This window comes from Miniopterus natalensis, chromosome 10 (genome assembly GCF_054644295.1).
Source record: "Miniopterus natalensis isolate mMinNat1 chromosome 10, mMinNat1.hap1, whole genome shotgun sequence".
NCBI classification, from domain to species: domain Eukaryota; kingdom Metazoa; phylum Chordata; class Mammalia; order Chiroptera; family Miniopteridae; genus Miniopterus; species Miniopterus natalensis.
The window spans coordinates 13,606,481-13,622,303 of record NC_142090.1 but is presented as its reverse complement, the minus strand read 5'-3'; positions in this window follow the sequence as shown (position 1 = coordinate 13,622,303).

Sequence of the window (15,823 nt, the reverse complement as noted above, 5' to 3'; positions counted from 1 at the left end):
TTAATGAGTTACCTTAATACCTGGAATTCTGCAACACATACAAACTAGTCTTTTATCTGGCGTCCCCCAGTCTTGTTCCATCTAATCCATTCTCCTCCACACAGCTGGAGTAATTCTTATAAGCAAATCTGATAAAGTGCCTTTCCTTTTAAAAAAAAAAAAATCAAATACTGTTTATTGGAAAAGATCAATAAGTGTTATCAAAACTTAACTAATCAGGAAGAAAAAGAGAAAACACAAATTGCCAATGTCAGTTATGAAGTAAGTGATATAAAGAGTTTCATAACAATAGAGTCCACAATTCGGACGAATTGTACAAATTCTTCAACATTCCCAAAATGCAGAAACCACCCGAAGAAGGAAGAGAAATTCCGGCATACCGGATTCTGGCCTCTCCATGATCTGTCCCAGGGAACACACAAGAAAAGGGTATAATCCTTCATGGCCGATAGAGCCATAGTCTGCGGCTGGCGTCGCTGGGAAGCGATATAAAGTGCTGACGCTTTTCCTTGTTGGGATTCTTCATGCATTTCTCAATCTCCCATCTCCACCCCCATTTTTAACTCATTTAATGTAAATGGTGCCTTCTCCTAAAAAGTCCTTAGTTCAGTTCCTAGGCTTATCCTGTTTGGGTACCTCTGCCCATCTCGGACTAGGAGTCCTATCTTTTATGATGATCCCACATTCAGCTGTAACTTTATACGAATTAGAAAATGGTACCACATATCTCTGGATGAATTAACCCCCAATCCTGGAAAATTAAAAATGTGATTGGCTTTAGAAACATAGTTGGGAGAGAATTTTAGTCTCTATATCCACACACCTACCCATTATTTTGAGATGGTAGAATTGTTCTAAAATTAGATTGCGGCGATGGTTGCATTGCTCTGTGAATTTACTAAAAATCGTTGCAGTGCACCACAAAATGAGTGAGTTTTATGAAATGTAAATTACATGTCAAAAAGCTGTTTAAAATTTTGAAAAAGAGAAAGGAACACCGGCATGTTTGTGTTAGCATTCACGGAACGGAGCTGCATATGCTAATCCTTTGAAGATTGCAGGAGTGGTTAATATCATGACCCTGAAGCCTGTACACAGAATGTTCCTTTGAGCAATGCTGTGCACGGATTGACAGCTGACAATATATGGCTCCTAAAATGAGGAGAGTCCCTTTCGGTAAAGGGATCATAACACCAGCATGTGTAACGATTTGCAAAAACTGTAGAAACCTTCGCTGACTCTCTGGGAAAATAATCTCTTTAAGTAAAGAAGGGTAAGCTCTTGAAGATATTTCCCATTTTAAAAAATAGAGATTCACACACTCAGTAAGTAGATCCTGCTGTTGAAGTTGCCATTCTGCAGCAGAAAAGATCATATTCTTTTTTTTTTCCTTGTAAAAAGTGAAATATCTAAGCCAATCTTCTGAAAAGAGTCGCAGCATTTTTTATTTTTTTTAAAAGAAGCCATTTAAGACTAAAAACAATTTCTGTGGACGTTCAACAGCTCATTAATTTTTATTTTTTTAAATTTATTTTTATTGTTGGGAATATGACAGATGTCCCCCCAACTTCCCCCACTTTGCCCCCCTCCACCCAGCTCTCACCCCACCCCAGACCTTTGCCTCACTATTATCTATGTCCTCGGGCTCTGAATATATGCATATGAGTCCCCTTCAGTGACACCTCACTTCCCTCAAGCTGATTTCTAAGTTCCCTCCGTTGATTCCAGCGCCCTCACTGGGCTGGCCACACCCTGTTCCTAGCCCCAGCTCCCCTCACCCCGTCCGTCGAGTGATGCTGACCTTAGCGCTCTCTCTTTCTGACCTTAGCGCTCGCTGTTTGCCTTCTTGGAAGAGCGTTTTACCGTCCCTTGCCTCTTCTCTTCAGTCAGGCTAATCCCAGTTCATCCTTCATCCTTAAACTGAGCTGTCGTCCCCGAATCCACGGCTCCTGGTTAAATGTGTTTTATAGTTGCTCCTAGAGCGCCAGGTATTTCCACTTATCACAACACATTATATTTATCTACATCCCTAGGAGGCTCTGCGGGAGCAGGGAGTGTGACTATATTGCTGATGAGGCATCTCCAGCATCGAGTATAGTTCCTGGCACGTAGTGGGTGCTTAATATATATTTGTTGACTAAATGCTGCATACTCTGATGGACAGGATTTAAACTGAGTGTGGCATGGAAAACAAGATTAACATTGTTTCAGATGCATGTTCTACAGTAACAGATTTAAGACTTTCCCTTGCTCTCTCTCTTTCTCCCTTCCACCCTCTCTGAAAAGCAATGGAAAAAGTATCCTCGGGTGAAGATTTAAAATATATATATATATCTTTGAACAGTTAAGAAAGATTTCATTTTGATATATATGTATAACTTCTTTTTACTTTAAAAAAATGATCATTATTGTTGAAAGTATTACAGATGTTCCTTTTTCCCCATTGATCTCCTCAGACTCTCCCCACCCAGGCCTTCTCTGAACTATTGTCTGTGTCCATGGGTTATGCATATAAGTTCTTTGATTAGTCTCTTCCTTATATGTATAACTTTTAATATATATATATATATATATATATATATATATATATATCTTTATTGATTTCAGAGAGAGGAAAGGAGAGGGAGAGAGAGAGATAGAAACATCAATGATGATGGAGTCATTGATCAGGTGCCTCCTGCATGCCCCTAACAGGGGATCGAGCCCACAACCCGGGTATGTACCCTGACCGGGAATCGAATCCCGATCGCCTGGATCCTAGGTCGACGCTCAACCTCTGAGCCATGCCCGGCCGAGCTGTATAACTTTTAAAGAAGTCAAAGTATAAAACAGTTCTCCAGCTTCAATGTGGGTAGAATAACTTGGAGAACTTGTTAAGAATTTCAGATTCCTGGATCCTAGTCCAAGAATTTCCAACTCAATATATCTTGGAATGGAACAAGGAATTTGTCATTTTAATATGCATTGTGTCAATCAAGGTATCCTATCTGTCATAACAACCTTCAAACTTCACGTATGTCACACACAAAAAGTTCAAATGGATTGGCAGCTTCCTAGGCAAAGATTCAAAGACCCAGACTTCTTACATTTTATGGTTCTGGCATCTTCTAAGGACTGGGAGTCTTTTATGGAAAAACCCTGTCTCTAGCCAAAAAAATGAAGGAAGATTGAGAATACGAGATATCAGTATATGAGAGTATTTGCAGGCTACTGTGGCAGTGGGCATAACAAGCCCAGGGCTGAACTCAATCCAGAGGTGACACCTAACTGTAAGTCGGGAAAGGGAATGCAGCCTCGTGGTGTATTCAGGTAGAACAGAAAACGCTTGAATATTGGCTAGCGGCGGCCTTCCATCTCGAGTGCCCTCTGCTTCGGAGGCCCTCACCTACGGGCCGCAGGTGGAAGAAAATCCCTGCTATGTGGCAAAACTCACTTCACTTCTTACTAATTCTAAATGTGTTCACCCACAGCATAGTTTATTTCCCCAAGACTTGATTTTAAAATGTCTTTGTCCTTTCTCTTTAATCCTTATGTGAGAGTCCTATAATGTGTGAGATGGTTCACGTCCACGGTTTTTCTGCCTTGGGGTGAAAAATTGTTTTCGTGGCTTCCGTCACCTGTTGGCTGTTGCTTTCGCTTCAAGAGTCATTTCAATGACTCGCCTTTCTCACAGTTTCAGGTGTTTCCATTGATTCTTTCTCCGCAGCAGGAAAGGAGGCGATTATGACCGGGCGAGGCGTTTCAGCCCTTCACAACAACAACAACAACAAAAACTCTTAGTAATTAACTCTATTTCTAGATCTCTTTTCACTCGAGTGCCTTTGTAGCTCTGTGTTTTATTTTGCTTTTATGTGAGACCTCACTTCGAGGTATAACCATTTGATCAATATTTTATTTTGCACGCAAGTGCTTTTCCTTAGTAACTTCTTAACAACTTACAACTTTGATAAACTGCCTTCTTAAGTAAACTGCTTTCTGAGGAAGATTACCTAAGAAAGCAGTTCGTAAAGAGTATACGTTGTAAAAGTCCTGATAAAAATTGTGTGCAGATATTTTTGCCCTCAGAATTCACATTTGGGATAGCATTCTAACACCAAAAATGTAACATTTTTAAGGGGGTCTTAAGTTTTTTACAGGACTCAAGGACCGCAGACATTATTTGGATAATTTGAGGTGGGGGGCAGGGTGGGAGAGAAAGTATTGCTTCTGTTTTAAACACATGGGGTCCACCTTCACCTTCATTTTGTGCCTTGTAGAAAGGGAGAGGTGAATGAAGCCAGGAGATAATTATTCTAAGAACCTGAGGAATCCCTGAGGGGGAAAGAAGGGGAAATCGGAAACCCTGGTTAACTCGTGAGGCATCGGAGGTTTTCAAAGTCTCCTTTTCTGATCTTGAGCAACTTTGACTTCATCACTCTCCCAATTCCTGCCTCAGTTTCCCCATCTGCTAGGCCAGAAAGCCATGCACTTATCTAGGAACTTGGAGAATCATAGGTCAGAGGAATCGTACCAAACCTGAAAATCACTTTGAATTCTGTTTTTAAAAATAGTAAAATGGAAGATTGATGAAAATATTGTTGGCGAGATGAAGCTCTGTCTCCATTTATCAAAGGAATCATTCTCATTCTCAGGCCTTCCTCAAATGGCCAGGGAGACGAGGCGAGAAGAGGCTCAGCCTCCTTCCAAACAAGCAAACGTTAGCTCTTCTAGTGCAATCTAAAGTTCAAAGGATAAGCAGCTGGAACGCATCTGGGACACAGTGGCAAAGGCCCAGTACACATTTCCAGGAACGAAATTCCCTTAAGCCCTGGTCAGGGCAAAGAGGCTGGTGAGCTGAGGCCTCTCTCTCTCTCTCTCTCTCTGTTGAGCTTACACTTTCACTACCATTCTAATCTCTGCAGATGAAAGTTTTAATAGTGTTCCAAGAGCTGTTGCTCTTGGGCCTCACCGGGACTGGGTGGGTCCCAGGGGCTTTGTGTTTTGATATGGGCCATGTGGAGTGGGTTCTGGAGGGTGCGGTCAGGATGGTGGAAACAGCCCTGATCCAGGAGGCTCTGCCCCCGCACCTACCACTGAGATCCTGAGGTCTAGTTGCTTAACTTTCGTTTGCTTCCATTTTCTCATTGAAGAATTGGATGGCGCTATATGTACTATGCTTGTACAAAAGGATGGCAAGAGGATGAGAGGCTTTGAGTATCTTATGGGAAGAATTTCCCTCTGGCTTAAAAGTCAGGCCGTATGTATCACTATGCTTAGACTGCTTTTTATATCAAATCTAGAACGGGACTAGTACTAATGCTGTATCTCCTATGAACTTCAGGGCTTAATTAACTGTTGCTAATAAAAGTTCATCTTTATGCCCTGGCCAGTGTGGCTAAGTTAGTTGAGTGTCATCCTGCTCACCAAAGGGGTTGCTGGTTCCATTCCTGGTCAGGGCACGTGCCCAGGTTGCAGGCTCTCTCCCTGGTCGGGGGCATGCAAGAGGCAGCTGATCCATGTTTCACTCTCACAGTGATGTTTTTCTCTCTCTCTCCCTCTCCCTTCCTCTCTTTCTAAAAAACCAATTTTAAAAAATCTTTTTAAAAAAAGTTCATCCCTGGCCAGTGTTTCTCAGTGGTTAGAGCACTGGCTTGTGCACCAAAGGACCTCAGGTTTGATTCCTGGTCAAGGGCACATACCTGGGTTGCACATGTCTCTCACATTGATTTCTCTCTCTCTCTCTCTCTCTCTCTCCCTTCCTCCCTCCTTCCCACTCTGTCTAAAAATCAATAGAAAAAATATCCACCCATGAGGACTAACAACAACAAAAAAGTTCATTGGAATTAGCATTATTATAGCCTCTCTTAAAATCTGTTCAAATAGATTTCTTAAAAATATTATGCTAAGCAAAATAATCCAGTCAGTGAAAGACAAGTATCACATGATCTCACTCATATGTGGAATCTAAAGAACAAAATAAATTGAGGAACAAAATAGATCCAGAGATATAGAAGCTTGGAACAGACTGAGGAATCTCAGAGGGATGGCAGGGGTTGGGAGTGGGTGGGAAGAGATTAACCAAAGAATTTATATGCATATATGCATAACCCACGGACACAGACAATAGTGTGGGGAAGGCCTGGGGCGGGGGGTGGAGGGGATCAATGGGGGAAAAAAGGGGACATCTGTAATACTTTTAACAATAAAAATACATTTTAAAAAAACTGATAAATTGGGGTTACATTTAAAAAATATTGAAAACAATACGAATGTGTTCTTTCAGCTCTGGAGGTCTGAATTCAGAATAGGTCTGGCTAAGTCGAGGTACTGGCAGGGCTGCTTTCCTTTCTGGAGGCTCTAGGGGAGAACCTGTTCCTGTGCTTTGCCAGCTTCTGCAGACTGCTGCATGTCTCAGCTCAGGCTCCTTTCTCCATCTTCTGGGTCAGCAAGGATGGGCCAGGTCCTTCCAATGCTGCCAGCTCTCTTGTACTTCTGCACCCCCTTCCATTTTTTAAAGACCTTTGTGGCTGCATTGAGGCCACCCAGAAACCTACTTATCTTTTTTGGCATAATTTTTTAAACATTGTGGTAAAACATGCATAACATAAAATTTACCATCCTAACTGTTTTTAAGCATACAGTCAGTGGTTTTAAGTATATTAGCATTGTTGTGCCTTTTCTTGGTTAAAAAGGAAATTCAAGTCCCTCTAAAATATAGCATATAAGGACACTTCTGTTACTGTTCCCCAGACTTATTTCCTTGCCTTCTGGCTCAAAGCTCCAGTGCGATATTGAAGAGCAGAGCTGAGACTGATGCCCTCTCTGCATCCAGATTTCAGGTGGACTGTTGCTAATGTCCCACACGGTTCCACCGCTTGCTCTGAATCCATGGCTGAATTTATGGCAGATATCATTTATCAAGTTAAGGGCGTTTTCCTCCTTGCCTATTGTACCATGAATTGGATTTCAGCAGATTTTTAAAGCATTTATCAATGTTAATTTCTCCATTCGTTAATGTAGAAAAATAACATGAAAAGATTTTCTAACATTGACATATTCTTTTTATTGTGGAGTTAAATGATAGTTGGCTATGGTGAGGGTTTGTGATATATATATATATATATAAATATAAATATATATGTGCTATTTAGAATATTTATTTGTATTAAAACCATATATTTTTTGCTCTAGTTATGACTGTATAGCAAGTAGGGATGCTTTCCACCTTTTTCTATTCCTGGAATAATTTGTATAAGAACTATCTGTTGCATGACAGTTTCATAGAACTTGTTATAAATTGTGCAGAATGAGCCTTTGATTACCTGTTCAATTACTTTTATAGTTATTGAGTAATTCAGTTTTCCACCTCTTATTTCTCCTTAAGTCAATATGGAAATTTGTGTTTTTCTGAAAAATCATCCATTTCTTCTATATTTTCAAACATAATGGTATAAAATTTACATAATTTTTTGTAATTTGAAAAACTACTGTTGGACCTTAAGTTGTTCACTTTATTTTTTCTAAGGTTTATTTTTTTAATCTTTATAAAAAGTGCCCAAAATTTATTTTACTATTCTTTTAAAAGAATTTGTTTTTGTTTATGTTGAGGAAGTCTACTATATATTTATATTCTCCATCAATTTCTGCTTTTACTTTTATTTTACTTCCCCTTTACTTTTGTGTTCTTTTCAAAATTTTCTTGTGATGAATAGTTTATTGCCTTTAGGTTGTTTTTAGTCTTTTTTTCTCTTCAAACAACATTATCATAATTACCCTTGAAAGTGTGCAAATGTAGAGAATAAATTATTTTAAGTGGACTTTCTGGGCCATAAGGTATGTGCATTTTCAGTTCATAGATCCTTCCCTTCTTCCGGACATAGTGGCACTTTAAATCTGTTTGCAGTATGACACACGTGTAAATATTGTTCACTGCTGAGCCAGCTGTTGGGCCATAGTTATATTCTTGTGCAAATTTTTGTTTTACCTGGAGTTTAAAAATACTCATTTTTTTTCACTCGCTTAATATCCTTTGAACGTATAGTTAGATTTTTGATACACTCATAGAGAAATATAAAATGTCATTGCAAAGGACTTTCTCCATAGTCAAACTTGTCAGGAAATTGATCTTTTCTACTTTTTATTTCCTGGAGATTGTTCTCTCGGAACCTCCACCTTCCTGCTCTGATCGAGACCCGCTTTGGTTTAATTTCTCCAGAAAATAAATCTCTTATCTCCTGCAGGAGTGGGCGAGAGTAACTGCCCTGGTTTAAAGTAGAGATGGGGACATGCCTGTTGCTATACAGCCTTCTAACCAATCTTCTCGCTTTTATTGCTCTGTCTCAGCCCTGCTTTCTAAGTGGTGCTTCCAATTCCTGGCATTCCTACGCTTTGCCAAATCATTCCGTCTTCATACAGCTTGACTTGGGGTTACACATGACCCTATGGAGTTGGTCTCATTATTGTGGGGGGGGGTGACTTTTAAGAGGAGAAAGTGCATGTGTTATTATTCAGGGTTCCAAGAGGAAGCACATGGCATACTAAACTTAGCATCACTTGAGAATGTTCAATAAATGGCCTGTTTACACAGGTCTCAGCTGGATGTGGGGACCACAGGGGACACTTTGGTGCCAGAGGCTGTAGCAGAACTATGACTCACCCAGCCCCAGCTTAAGGGGAAAGAATGGGATCCAGAGGAGGGAGTTAAGTGGAAGAAGCCACCTTGGGAAAGTAGCAGCGACCTTTGGTTGACATGACCCCATAACACGGCAACCAAAGGACCTCAGCATCCTTCCTCTCTCTCAACTCCTGGGGCTGGTCGGAGGGTCCCTCATGGGTGCAACTCAACCGGGAACCCTCGGGCAAGAGAGCCCATTGATGGCTCCACAGACACATGTCCATCCCCTTGAGGCAGAAAGCAGGGTAGAAAGAGGAGGAAAGTGAGTCTGGAGGGGCAAACGGAAGATACTTGGGACAGGGGTAGAAATGTCTTCTGCAACTATTTTAAAACTGGAAGTTCGCTCTCCTGGCTTTAGATGTTATTTCTATATTTGATACCTTTTAGATGCTATTAAGGCTTAAATGTATACCTCAAGCCAGGCTTCTTTACAACCTAGGCTTCTAGCTCCAAGTGCCTACTTAACAGCTTCACCTGTGTGTCTAACTGACATCCCAAGCATAATATGTTCAAAACAGAATTCCTTATTTCTACCCCAAATGTGTGCCTCCCTAGCCTTTCCAGAGTTAGCAAGAGCATTGCCAGTAGCCCAGCTGTTTAAATAAAAAGCCTGAGTCACCACTGACTTATCTTTCTCTTACTCTTTATTTATAAACTGTTGATGATCTTGCCTCACATCTCTTCTCTCAGTCTGAGCCCCCATCATTTCTTGCCCCAGTTAATCACTGAAAACAGCTTCTAATTGGTTTCTCTGTTTCACCTATTGCTTTCCTACAATTTATTCTTCACAGCAGCCAGAGTCATCTTAGTTAAAAACATATGTCAGATAACATTCCTGTGCAGAAAATACTTTTATTCCCCGCTGAAAATGCCCTCTAGTGATTCGAGGGTAAAGTCTTGGATAAACTTCTTGATTTCAAGATAAAATTCTAAATGTTCATCATGTTTTCAAGTCCCTGCAGCTTTTTGGTCTGACTCTCCATTTTTTGTTATAGGAATTTAATTGTAGTCTTACATTGTATGCTATTATATTTTTATCAACCCCTGGAACAGCCCTCAAAAAGTGACTGTTGGTAGTTGATACATAAATACTGGAGACTAGCAGAACATGCCACCCCAAAATATGACTGTATGAGCTCAGGACATGCCATCCCAAAATATGCCACTTTGGTATATTGATTATTTTGAGCTGCAGGTACTTGAAAACAGCAAATGCAGGGAGAGGATTTCTCTGAACTCCCCTTATCTGCCTAAAGACAGATCCTGCAAAGGAGCTTGGTTGTAATACATCCCCTTCCCGGGAGTTTCAACAATGAGAAAAGATAGACTCTCATCACAAGAGAGGAGACTGGAAGTCAACAGCACACCAGACACACTGTCACAAACTATCATAGCTCCCATATATTTTTCTAAGGATCCATTTATTTCCCTCCAAAACCATTTACTCTCCGCTTACCCTATTAAGATGCTACTTAAGCCCAAACTCTAGGCCACCTCAGAGAGTTATTCATTTTTCTCTGGGTATCTCTTATGTATGAATGTATGAGGTATATATGTTAATAAACTGTTTACCTGGTGAGAGATATGCAAGTTGGAGTAGAGCAACTGGGGTCCATACACACTTGAAGGCCAAGTTCTAAAAAGATCCAGATGTGATTCTCATTTCAGCCCACCTAGTGCCTTTGTTTAGTGTTCATTTGAAATAATTGGCCTTTGCTGCTGGGCTGGTTGCCTTCAGTTGTTCCCCAATTTGATAATTAAATCAATTAACCCATTCTTCCACTGATCTTTAAACTGTGAGTTTTAATTTATCAGCAGCTATACCACATAGGTTAAAGCCTTGGTTTATTTGAGTTTAAAACATTTCAATCCATGTCAGGCTCACTCGCAATGGCTAATGATGTGATGCTTCCAAATTTAATGGCTAGTGTTCAGACTTGGAAGGTATTAAGAAAAACAAAATCAATCCAAAATACAAGAAGTTCCAGCATCGCTTGGGCATTGTTGTCTACCAGATACAAGTTTCTGTTTAGGTTGATGGAAAGTTCTGAAAATGGATGGTGGTGATGGTTGGTTACACTGCGTTATGAATATACGTAATGCCACTTAATTGTACACTTAAAAATGGTTACAGTGGTAAATTTTACATTATGTATATTTTATTATAGTAAACAAACACAATTTTTAAGTTCCAATAGACTTATTTTTTATCAAAAAAATTTGGAGGTTTCTTAAAATGTTGTAAACTAGACCCAAAAGTCTGTGATGTCATCTAGAGTAGAGACTGTTCAATATGATTCTCTTAACTCCCGCCCATACCTTCATTCCCCGAGCTCAGCCCAGTCTGTGGTACAGAGCAGGCCTCAAATAGCACTTATTAAAGTGAATTTTAAACAGTTATACTGATGATGAAACAAGCCTACATTCATTACCTAGCAGTGACTAGAATCCAAGATTGGTGTTATCTCATAGAACATTCTTAATTCTGGTCATTACTGTCATTATCCTGCTCACTCTTCTGTGCAATAGCCTTTGACTATCTAGAAGACCATTGCTAGTGTCTCTTGTCCCTCTACCATGCTTCTCTCCAGTTTTTTTAACCACTGCTCCAAATTCTTGCTTTCCCAATCTTAAATCCCTCCCTTTTGCAGCCTCAGATTAGGGCACTGATATGGGCCCAGGGTCACGGATCAGATGCAGTCTGTCAGCCCCCTATGGAGTGGGAGCCTTGGGTCCACACAATATCATACTCGGTGTCTATCCCGTCTTTCCTTATCCTAGACATTTATCATGAGCATGGAGCAATCTGCAGGCTGCCCACCCTCCTTAGAATCATTGAGGGACCAGCTCCTCGCTTAATCCCAGCTCTTATCACCTCAATCTTGGCTTGCTGCTTCTGCCTTGATTCTTGAAATCCCATCCTATACCAACTAAATTCCAGCTAATTATTCCTACCACAAGTTCCTACCTTTGGGTACCCACGCCCCTCACCACTGACTTGCCAAACTCAGCATGGACCGCACAGTCTGGTGGTATACTCTAATCTGGGATATGTTGGTAAATGTTTAACACCTGGCTCTCCAGGCAAAACAAACAAAATAACACAGAGAGAAACAATAACAAAAACCACTTGATTTTGTAGCATTTGCCGATGTCACAATTCTATGGACTAGAGTTAATGAGAATGGGGATCACTGTCAATCTCAATTCACTGTGGAGTCTCCACTCTTCCCAGGACACTTAGCATATCACTGGTGAAAAATAACTGAATGGAGCAAGTGAAGGTAGCAGTGTCAATCTATATGGTAAATATTAAAGTTTAACAATTTTAACTTTGTAAGTAAAATAAATGTCTTATTATTTTTCTCCAAACACGAATGGATCATTTTACCCAGTCCCTAGAATACCACGTGTCTCTCCATTTTAACCTTTAGGGACCAATGGTCCAATCCTTTGCTGACTAATGCTGACAAATGGCATTAAATGGCCAAGTGGGCCTTGGGCAAGGGTTCCTGAGAGACACACCCCTTTGTAAGAGGTTGGGAATTTCTGTCACTCGGATTGACAAAACTGGATTGAATGCCAGGGATAGAAGAACACAGACAGCTCGGAAACCTCTGTGGAGCTGGGGGAAAAAAGCCAAAAGAGGGATGTTTTAAAAACAACAAAATAAAAAATATCACAGCAGAGACCCCACACGAGTGATGGGTGTGTGTGACTCCCCAGAGTTGTGGTGCTTTGTTAAAAGCAAAAGTTAAAAAAAGAAACCCAGTAAGAGAAAGAGAGAAGCTATAAGTGTGATTCGTAAGCACCTTTTGAGTCCCCAAAGTTTCCTTTTCCAGGAAGATTTAATAGAAGAACGAAGCAGTCCCCCAACCTCCCGCAGAACATCTATAAATGTGTCATTTTCCCAAAAAAACGTCTTTAAAGATGATCATTCAAATGCATATTTTTCTGCATATTATAAAGTAATTTGTCATTTCCTTTGTGTTTTGATAGATGTTTCCTGGTGTTTAGCTCCAGAACATTTCCTTTCATGCATCTGAAGCGTTGTCATTTCCTAGAGACTCCACTGTGGCTCTTAAAAGAGACTGTTTCTCCCCCAGCCCTCACCAGCTCTCAGATGCAGGGGCCTAACCCAGGGAAACTGGAAGGTGCTGGTGAACGGGGCACTTGACCCACCTTCGTTCAGCTTCTTTATCACTGTTTATGACACCTTTGCCTGGGTGTTGGGATTAGGGTGAAGGAGCATGGAATATACTGATAGTGTTTCTTTAATTGAGATCAAAACAAGTACTAAATGGGACATTCCAAGAGGAAAAAAACATTAATAAAATAACTCCATAATCACAGCGCTTAACGTCTCCTAAAGTCCCTTCATACCCTTTTCTCATTGGAGCCTCCTTGCAGCCCCAGGCCGAGGTTATTCTTACTTGTAGTTGACCAACCTGAGGTCAAGGGGTTTGTTTACCCAGTTTGCACAAAGCCTGCCTCTAAGGTAAACACGCAGACACAGCGGGTCCTGTCTGCTGTGACGCGTGGCAGAAAGGGAAATAAAAGATGATTTTGTTTTTCTCTCTGGCTTCATGCTTTTACTACCCCCCTACCCCCCTGGCCTGGGCCGAGGTGAGTCAACAGCCCTCATATACATTCTACTTGCTTTGAGAAGACTCCCAAACAAAATCAAACCTCAGGGGCAGGATGAGAGAACAGGGAGAAGCAGACAGGTTCAGTGGAGGCAGACGTCCCAGGATGATGGCCAATGTAGGACAGGAGAGGCCAATCAGAAATCCGTTCGCTATAAGGCAGAAAACATGGAGCCCTATAGGAGGATTAGGAAAGAGACAGGAGTGACAAAGCTCCAAATTTTGGACAGGACTGTTTCACCTTTTCATAGTATCTTAGGTAAAAATGAACAGAGACCCTGTTTCACCTTGTAAGACTATGTAACTGGGTGAGCTACATTTCTTCTCTGAACCTGGGTTTCTTTCCTAAACACACACACACACACACACACACACACACACACACACACACACACACACACACACCCTTAATTGCCTGATAAAATACAAAATACCCAGTTACATTTGGACTGCAGATGAAACAACATAATTTTATTAGTCTAAATATATTCCAAGCAATATACAGAATATATTTATACTTTTAAAAATGTTCTTTCTCTGTAATTTAAGTTTAATTGGATGCCCTGTATTTTTATTTGTTAAATCTAGCAATTCTAATCTAATTAAATTTCAGGTCCACTTTCTACTGCTGAATGTAGTCTGACCGGTGCTGAGGACATTGCCACTGTCACCGGCTGCCTTATGTTGGAACACTCATTCCCTTGTATTGGGACATGCATATTGGTAGCAAATAGCTCTTAGTTACTGTCTGTAGTTATTCCAAGTTCACACTATAAGGACAGCTCCCATTCTGCAGAGGCTATGGAAAGGCTTCGAGCAGATATACCTTGGAATTTGTTTTCTTTCTGCCCAAGTTGCAGATATGCTCAATCCCTCCCACTGCCAAAGAAGCAAACGTCACCAGTCAGTCACAGTGAACTTAATGTCCACCTCCTACGGACGACATAGCCTATACATACGAAGGCTTAACCATCAAGGTCAGGATTTTCCCTGCAAATTCTATTCTTTGAGTTTAAGATCTATCACAAAAAATTTGTAGAATCTCCTTCCCAGGAATTAGTTAATTTGAGACAGGCCATCTCAAATGGACTGAATTCAGGTTTACCAAATGGTAGGGCAAAGATGGAACAATTCTTCAGATTCCCTTTTTTTTTTTGGTATCCAATCTCCATTTCACTTGGGAGAACCTTTGAAATTGGACTTGCAGAGACAGTACACAATTGCATACAAAGAGTATAGAAGGATTCTCCCATCCCTGTACCCAACCATGAACCTGACCCTGTCAATAGCTCCCATATTCAAAGTCAAAAGAAAGTATGATTGTTTTGTGTGCCTTTGAGGGTTGTTTTGGTGCCCAGAAAAGAACATTTAGAGGTTTCTAAATTGCTATTGAATATGTTAAACTTTAATGTATTAAAATCTAATCTAGTCTTTCTTAAGATTTTTTATGGAGATGAAATTCACATAAAATTAGCCACTTTAAAGCAAATAATTCAGTGGCATTTAGTACACTCACAACATTGTGCAATAACTTCTCTATCTACTTCTGAAACATTTCTATCACTTCAAAGTAACACCCCCAGCCCATCAAGCACGTTTCTGCCCATTTCCCCCTCCCCCAAACCCTGCAACCACCAACCTGCATTCTGTTTCTATGGATTTATCTATTCTGGACATTTCACATAAATGGGATCACACTATCTGTGACCTTCTGTGTCTGGCTTCTTTTACTCAGCACAGTGTTTTGAGGTTCGTCCACATTGTACTCCATTCCTTTTTATGGCTGAATAATGTTTTCCTTAAGTTTTAAAATTCAGCTTATAAATCTCATTATTCTATTTCATAGAATTAACAAATTTTGAACAATCACTTTTAAACGGACTAATTAATGTTTAGTCCATTTACATAGTTAATTAAAATGTCTTTAAAATTTCAAATAGTAAATACTTAACATATTCAATTTTCTTTAACACTTTGATGAGCTTTTCACTTGAAATATAATTCACATATAGAAAAATAAACAACTGATAAGTGTACAGCACATGAATTTTCACAAAGTGCACACCCCTGAGCAGCTGTTACCCAGATCAAGAACTAGAACATGCCTAGCATTGCATTAGGTACCCCCCTCTCCCCATCCCTTTGTATTTTCCTGTGAAAGAGTTGTCTTTAGGTCTGGCATCTGTGTGATTTTCTGTGGGAGACATGCTTATCTATGAACTGTTCTACCAATTATTTGCTAGTCACCTGTGATTTTAAGAACAATGGCTGCATGATGCAAAGGACAAGATTCAGAAAGAAGCTCCATGTTTGTCTTGGGGCTTTGAGTGTTCCTGCCCCCCCACCCCAGGAGCCACCCCACCCCAGGGAACAGGGTCTTCCTTTCGTGCTGAGTGCAGGTTGCCCTTTAGTGGGAAGGGATTGGAAGTGCAAGAGAATGACATCGTATATCAATTTTATGCTGGGTTTATGCTGAAGATTGGCTGCTGGTTACTGTATATAAATCTCCCCTGTTGTGTGGGTA